The sequence below is a fragment of the Sorex fumeus genome, unplaced genomic scaffold (assembly GCF_029834395.1).
Source record: "Sorex fumeus unplaced genomic scaffold, SorFum_2.1 ptg000100l, whole genome shotgun sequence".
In the NCBI taxonomy this organism is placed as follows: Eukaryota; Metazoa; Chordata; class Mammalia; order Eulipotyphla; family Soricidae; genus Sorex; species Sorex fumeus.
This window is the reverse complement of record NW_026606157.1, coordinates 6,337,056-6,345,634: the sequence shown is the minus strand read 5'-3', so window position 1 is coordinate 6,345,634 and position 8,579 is coordinate 6,337,056.

The window sequence follows — 8,579 nt, the reverse complement described above, 5'->3', positions numbered from 1 at the left end:
GGGGACATGACAATTTATACAACAAAGAAGTAAATTATGATTAAATGTGTGGGAGGAAATCCTCAACTTTATTTTAAAAAAAAGTACAAGTTAGAATAATGAAACTCTGGCACATAAGGTACCTATATGCATTGGAATTACTCAGCCTTAAGATAAAATCACGTGGGACTGGAGTAATTGTACAGTGGGTAGGGTGTTTTCTTTGTATGCAAGCAGCCGACCCAGGTTCGATTCCCAGCATCCCTGTGGCACCACCAGAAGTAATTCCTAAGTTCAGAGCCAGGAGTAACCCCTGTGCATCGCCGGGTGTGGCACAAAAAAAAAAGATAAAAATCGTGCAATTTGCAGCTATATGGATAGATTTGAAGAGTATCATGGACGTGAAGTAGAGGGAAAGAGAACGACTCGGAATGACCTGGTATGTGGGATATAAAGAAACACAGTAAGGGAACAACACATGCCCAAGTGCATTAGGAAGGAAGAACATGAGGACCGAACTTAAGCAGGAAGCTTACGGGCGAAAGGATGGGGAATAGGGCAGGAAAGAGAGCACTACCCCATGGCGGAGGGAAGGGGTCACTCGGGGCTGGGGGAAGGAAGGGAGTAAAGCGTGAAACCTCATCAGTAATAGTATTATAAATCACAGTGCCAAAAAATTGTTAAAAACTGCAGTAGAGCAGCTGGTGCGTGGGAAGGAAATGGACACAGGTGAAGGGGGTCTGTGTTGGGACATGGCATGTCTGAAACCCAATCACAATAACTCTAATTCACACACAATAACTCTAATTCACACACAGTTTTTGGGTCACACCTGGTGGTGCATAGGGGTTACTCCTGGCTCTGCACTCAGGAATTACTCCTGGCGGTGCGCAGGGGACCATATGGGATGCTGGGAATAGAACCCTAGTTGGCCGCGTGCAAGGCAAACACCGTACCCACTGTGCTATCACTCCAGTCCCCCCCCCACACACACACACACAATTTTTAAAGTCCATGTCAAGCATCTATTAGAAGGTGGAGGGAGTGCTCACATGTGCTTTGCATGAGGGAGTCTGTTCAATCCTGACAACCTGGTTCCCCAGTAACACTGAGCAACTTAACTTTCCCCACCCAGCACTGTCAAGTGTGGTCCAAAAAGCCCTTCAAATATACACAAATAGAGGCTGGAGCGATAGCACAGTGGGTAGGGCATTTGGCTTGCACACAGCCAACCTGGGTTTGATTCCCAGCATCCCATAAGGTTCCCCAGGCACTGCCAAGAGTAATTCTGAGTACAGTGCCAGGAGTGACCCTGTGCATCGCTGGGTGTGACCCAAAAAGAAAAAAAAATTGTGTGTGAATTAGAGTTATTGTGATTGGGTTTCATTTTCAAAAAGCAAATATATATATATATATATTATATATATACACACGCACAAATATACACAATTTTTATGGATATACCATTGCTAATCTGTGTCTAGTAGGAAAGACTAGACGTTTGGTAAGATTCTAATATTATAATTGCAGAAAAAAGGAAGAGATATAGCAGGAAGAAGCATGAGTTGGTATCATCCTATGCAAGACAGTTGGGCAGTGTTGATTAAAATCGTCAAAGCATATTCTCTGAGTCAGACGCTTCATTTCTGCTGTTCCTCAAGCCCGGTTCTCCCCTGAACACGGACCTCACTTGCTCGTCTCCATGGTTCTTTCCTTGCTTCTGTCCACTCTGGAGGAGCCTGTGTTCTCTTAAACATGTGCTTCTCCCTTGCTTTCCCTTCACATCTTTCTGAATAGGTTTCAATACAAACTTTATTGCTTCACAAAAAATAAGCAAAGCAAAGCAACAACAACAAAGAAACAAAAAAGCCAAGAAGTTCCATTTCTGGGAGTAAATTCTACCTGCCAGCTGAACAATGACAAAGCAGAAGGCTGGAGCTTTTGTCCAGGGGGAGGTATTTGTCTTGCACGTGGCCAACCTGGTTTCAATCCCCAGCATCCCATATGGACCCCGAGGTACCACCAGGAATAATTCCCGAGCACAGAGGCAGGAATTACCACTGAGCATTGCTGGGTGTGGTCCAAAAAAAGAAAAACGGAAAAAAAAAAAAAGAATGACAAAGTGTATATTCTAGTTTATGAAGCATTAGTTATCATAGCGAAAGCTAATGAACAATTGAAATATCTAATAATATAAAGGTAAAGGTAAAGGCCCTCCCGTTGATCATCGATTTGCTCGAGCGGGCCCAGTAACGTCTCCATTGGAGACTTTGTTGTTACTGTGTTTGGCATATCAAATACGTCACGGGGAGCTTTGCCAGGCTCTGCCGTGCGGGCGAGATACTCTCGGTAGCTTGCCGGGCTCTTCGAGAGAGACACCTAAAATAGCCATTCAATAATCCGAGTTCCTCTCTGTTGACTCAGATAATAGAGGAAAGACTTTCCAACATCAAATGCAGTAGACTTGAGCAGGAGATATGGAGGGACGGAAAATTCTTACCTTTCTGGTAGACAGATTTAATTTTATTTTAAAACCACTAAGGAGGGGCTGGAGCAATAGCACAGCGGGTAGGGCGTTTGCCTTGCATGTGGCCTACCCAGGTTTGATTCCCAGCATCGCATCTGGTCCCCTGAGCACTGCCAGGGGTGATTACTGAGTGCAGAGCTAGGAGTAACCCCTGTGCATCACCAGGTATGACCCAAAAAGAAAAAAATGATATATAGAAGATGAGATTTTTCTGTTATGAATATAGCTTGGGTATTTTTGTTTGCTTGGGGGCCATCCCTGGCACTGCTCAGGGCTTACCCTCAGCTCTGTGCTCATAGATCCGCTTCTAGCACTGCTCAGGAGCCATGTGCATGCCAGGGATCAAACAGGTCAGCCGCATACCAAGCAAGATCCTGACCTCCTGTACTTCCTCTCTCTGGCCCCTCAACCTAGTTTTCTGTTTTGTCTTGTGTTTGGACCATACCCCGCAGTCCCGGGGCCAGGGGTGTCACTCCTGATAGGGGTGCCATGGATCAAAACCAGACCTTCTGCCTGCAAAGCAAATGCCTCAGCCCACTGAGGTATCTCTTTGGCTCCTTCCGAATCGAACTCTCTCGCTTTGGAATTGGATGATCTCAATTCTAGTTTGGGCGAACAACAGGGCCAAGGATCTGAGTCGGGGGTAGGGAGCCCGGTACAGGAGCACAGCTACTCACACACGCAGCACGACAGCAACTGGAAGAAATAGAAAAACCCTGAAGCGTAGAGTTAAATAATACAGAGAATTCTTTTTCTAAGGGAGGGAAATCAATCGGAAGGTGATGACAACTCACTTGGCAGGTCACCTCGTTTGTTCTATGAACAAGGACATTTGGCCGAGTGCGTTGCAAAACACGCGCAGTTGTCAGACACATCCTCTTAGTGGAGTGGAGTGCTGGATGGTTGTTGGCAATCGGGCCCTCACCTGATACCAGACAGCTGGGCCTCAGCACTCCCGAAGCCTGAAATAGTCACGTTAATCAGCTACACATTCTAAGACCAATGCACGGGGTATTTTTAACCGTAGACGAAAATAGCACACATATACTAGTGAAGGGCTTTGCAAGGAGACCTCATGAGGTGACTGAACATTTTTGTTGTTGTTGGTTTTGGATCACACCTGGCAACACTCAGGGATCACTCCTGGCAGTACTCCTGGGAGCCGTAGGAGGTGCTGGGGACCGAACCCAGCTTGACTGCGTGCAGGGCAGGTCCCTTACACACTGTACTATCTCTCTTGCCCTGGTTATTACAATTTAAAGGTTTATCACACTCTGCTTCTATCTCTAATACTGTTTTATTTAGGGAAACGAGGTGTCGGGTCAAATCCAGAAGCTACAGCCTGCAGTACTCAAGAGATAATAAGTGGTGCCAGGGTTGAATCAGGGTTGGTGGCATGGAAGGCAAGAGCCCGAACCCTTACGAGTTTTCTGCCCCCCAATCATCACTTGATCACTTGATATCCCTTTACTCATTGATTTGCTCGAGCAGGGGCCAGTAACGTCTCCATTCGTCCCTGTCGCGTGCTAGCGTAGCCCAGTGGTGTCTGCTCTTTCTAGGAACACGAATAGCCTCAAACTGATCCTTCAGGGTCTTGACAAAGAAGTCTGATCATCTTGTAGGTGGGTGGCCACTCGGTCTTTGAAGTCCCGTGGAATCCAGTCAGTAACGGCTCTAGTCCAGCAGTCATCTCCAAATCTCATTACGTGTCCAGCCTATCTGATTTTTGATGCCTCGGCAAATGAGACAGCGTCCCTGATTCTTGATGGTTGATGGAGGTCGGAACTCCGGATTCTTTCTCTCATTTGAGTGAAACGTGATATTCCAAGCATAGCTCTTTCGATTCCTCTTTGGGAGACCCGAATAGCGTTCTCATCCTGATTTCGTAGGGCCCAGGTCTCTGAGGCGTATGTTAATGCAGGAAGAACAGTGGAATTGAAGAAATGTGCCCGGAGTCGGAGGTTCTTCTTCCTCTTAGCTATTTCTTCGACGCTCTATAAAGGCGTTCCAAGCCACTCTCTTTACAATGGGTCTCATTCCCTTGACCCTGAAAGAGCCTCCCCAATAAAAGTTTAGAAAAAGTAGAAGTACACTAGCACAATGGTTGACACAAACTTTTAACAAATACATCTTTTAAAATGTTTTAATATATATATATATTTTTTACTTGTTGGGTTATATCCGATGATGCTCAGGGGTTACTCCTGACTCTGCACTCAGGAATTACACCAGGCAGTGCTCAGGGAACCATATGGGATGCCTGGGATTGAACCCAGGTCAGCTGTGTGCAAAGCAAACACCTTCCCTGTTATACTATTCCTCCGGCGACCAAGTTTCACTACATTTTAAGATATAGTGGGGTCACGGTCACGGTCACGATCCTCCCGTTGTTCATCAATTTGCTCGAGCAGGCCCAGTAACGTCTTCATCGTGAAACTTGTTGTTACTGTGTTCGGCATATCGAATACGTCACGGGGAGCTTGCCAGGCTCTGCCGTGCAGGCGAGATACTCTCAGTAGCTTGCTGGGCACTCCGAGGAGGAATCAAACTCGGGTCAGCCATGTTGGCCACTTGTAAGGCAAACGCCCTACCGCTGTGCTATAAAGAAATAGTGGGGTCAAAAGATTTATTTTGAATGTAAATATACTTAGGAAATATTGATATGAATGCATAAGAAGACATTTTTCTCTTCAGGTCAATTTTCAATAACTTGTAAGCGCAGTAATATATTTATGTATTATCTTTCAATTCATTGACTATTTTGGGGGGCTGCACATTCAGTATGTTCAGGGGTGTCTGTCTTTCTCCTCCCTGTTTCACACAAGTCACCAATGAGCCCCCCCCCCACATCAGTCAGGCAGGAAGAGTAGCAGCCCTGTGTGCCTGGGGGGGGGGGGGGGGCTTCGATGCCACTGATATCTGGATCCCTAGTTCCGAGCGTCAGAGACCAAGGCTGGGGCAAGTGTGTGCGTGTGCGTGTGTGTGTGCATGTGCGTGTGCGTGTGTGTGTGTGTATGTCTGCATGTGTGTGTGTGTAGGGGGTGGGGGAATTTCCACTGACTTCAACAGCATAGGACAAGGGTGTCACAGACATGGGCACCACAAAAGACCAGCAGTGGGTCCTGACTCTATTTATTTATTTATTTATTTGTGTTTTGTTTTTTTCTTTTTTCTTTTTCTTTTTTTATTACTTATTTTTTATTAGTGAAACACCTTGAGGTACAGTTGTAGACTTGCAAATTTTTATGCTTGGGTTTCAATTATACAATGATCGAGTACCCATCCCTCCACCACTGCCCATCTGACGCTCTTTTTTTTTTTGCTTTTTTTTGGGGGGGGGTCACACCTGGCGATGCACAGGGGTTACTCCTGGCTCTGCGTTCAGGAATTACCCTTGGTGGTGCTCAGGGGACCATATGGGCTGCTGGGAATAGAACCCGGGTCGGCTGCGTGCAAGGCAGACGCCCTCCCCGCTGTGCTACTGCTCCAGCCCCTCATCTGACGCTCTTTAGCCCAAAGAGCCCGTGGGAACAATGACAATGTTGGAAGGTCACCGCATAAAAGGATAATATTGTCTTAAACCTTGAAACAGGATATTCACAACCATAAGTACTTCATTTACACAAGTGAATCCCTTCCCTCCTTTTCCTCAGTTCCTCAGCCTGAGACATGACTGTGATGAGGTCTGTGTGTATGGAGATGCCTCCTGAGGCTCAGCTTCAGGAGAACAGTGCTCCTGGGCTGTCCACTCATCTCCAACTTCTTAACAAGTCAACAAGTAGGTCTGGAAGCTGGGAGCCTGTCTTAGCTTCCTTCCTTCCTTCCTTCCTTCCTTCCTTCCTTCCTTCCTTCCTTCCTTCCTCCCTTCCTTCCTTCTCCAAACCCCTTTCCAAATCCTCTTTGCTCCCATGAGAACGTCCTTTCTTTTCCAACCATAGCACATGGGTGTTCTGCTCACAGCTCACTTGCCTCATCCACTCTTGCTCTCCAGTGCTAGAATCTTGATGCCCCAGATGTCCGCAGGATAGGGAAGGCCCTCTCCCAAGGCAATGGCAAAAGCCGACCTTGCAGAAAACAGGAAAAGCAGGAACGAAGACCTGATAAGACCTTGAGCAGCAATGTACCCTGAGGAGATTGGACCCCTCCCCAAGAACAAAATTCCTCGAATACCCTAACATTAGTGATTCAGCCCAAAGAAGACCATCACCACTCCCAACCTCCCTGGTAACCTCCTTCGCAACGGACTTTTACCTAGGAAAAGCCCTTCATGGTTGGAGAAACTCTATAAAGGCCACCTTGATCAAAGGAAGGGCGGGCAGATGCTGCGTGAGCCCATGTGATTGATGTTTGCATGTGGTGCCAAGCACAAGATTACCTTCATGGTCATGTGGCTTGCCTGGGGAGGAAAGGAGCTTATTAGCTCTATGAGGGATAGTTTCAATTTTGAGCCTTGGTGACCGACGTGCAGGGTCATAGCCTCAAGGTTTGAAGCACTGTTTCTTGCTCTTCTGAGAATTCTCTTCTTTTGAGAATTCTGCAGAGAGCAAAAGGAGAACTAGTTTCAGAGCAGAAATCAGATCACAAGCTCCCCTGTAGGGGACCCTTCTGCGATTTCCTGTTAAGTCACAACAAACTGCAGACTTCTTTCAGGCAACTTCTTTCTGTCTTTGACCCACCCTTCCTGCTTTTAGAGAATTCTGGAAACGTCTTTTTTCCACCCCAGTAAGACTCAGAGGCAAATTTCCCACCCCTCCAGGTAGTATCTGTTTCTATTCATGTGTATCTCAATTCAAATCACCTTAGAGGGTCTCCTGTAATCCCCTCCAGCTCAAGCACCTATTCGAGCCAATGGCCTCCCCTTCCCCTTCCTCTCCCCTCTCCTACCTCCTTGTTTTCTCTCCCTCCCTCCCTCCCTCCCTCCCTCCCTTTCTCTTCCTTCCTTCCTTCCTTCCTTCCTTCCTTCCTTCCTTCCTTCCTTCCTTCCTTCCTCCCTTCTTCCCTCCCTCCCTCCCTCTTCCTTCCCTCCCTTCTCCCTCCTTCCTTCTTCCCTCCCTCCTCCCTCCCTCCCTCCCTCCCTCCCTTTCTTTCCCTCCCTTCCTTTCTCTTCCTTCCTTCCTTCCTTCCTTCCTCCCTCCCTCCCTTCTTCCCTCCCTCCCTCCCTCCCTCCCTCCCTCCCTCCCTTTCTTCCTCCCTCCCTCCTTTCCTTTCTCTTCCTTCCTTCCTTCCTTCCTTCCTTCCTTCCTTCCTTCCTTCCTCCCTCCCTCCCTTTCTCCCTTCTTCCCTTCCTTCCTTCCTCCCTTTCTCCCTTCTTCCCTTCCTCCCTTCCTCCCTCCCTCCCTTCTTCCCTCCTTCCCTCCTTTCTCCTCCCTCCCTCCCTCCCTCCCTCCCTCCCTCCCTTTCTTACTTTTTTCCTCCTCCCTCCCTCCCTCCCTCCCTCCCTCCTTCCCTCCTTTCTCCTCCCTCCCTCCCTCCCTCCCTCTCTCCCTTTCTTTCTCCCTCCCTCCCTTCCTTTCCCTTCCTTCCTTCCTTCCTTCCTTCCTTCCTTCCTTCCTTCCTCCCTCCCTTCCTTTCTCCCCTCCCTCCCTTCCTCCCTCACTTCTTCTCTCCCTCCCTCCTTCCTTCCATCCTTCATTCCTTTCTTCCTTTCCCCTCCCCTCCCTCCCTCCCTCCCTCCCTCCCTCCCTCCCTCCCTCCCTCCCTCCTTCCTTCTTTCCTTTATTCATTTACATTGTTAATGTCTGTCTACTCAAGGACATACATTTATAGGTTATGTATTGAAAATTTGGGCTAGAGAGATAGTACAGGGGTTAAGGCGCATGATGTGCTCATGGTCTCCCGAGATTCCATCCCCGGAACCACATATGATCCCCTGAGCCCCAGCCCGAGTGACCCCTAAGCACAACATGGTGTGGCCCTCTCCAAAAAACAAAAGTCTTCAACTCTTAGGCAGAATCACATAATAGATGTCCCATAAATACGCCAATAATCATTCTAGATATAGGAATATGGGCTAAGTGAATCTTGTTTAGAAGTAAACAATTTCTAGAAAATTCCGAAACACTGAAGCAAATGT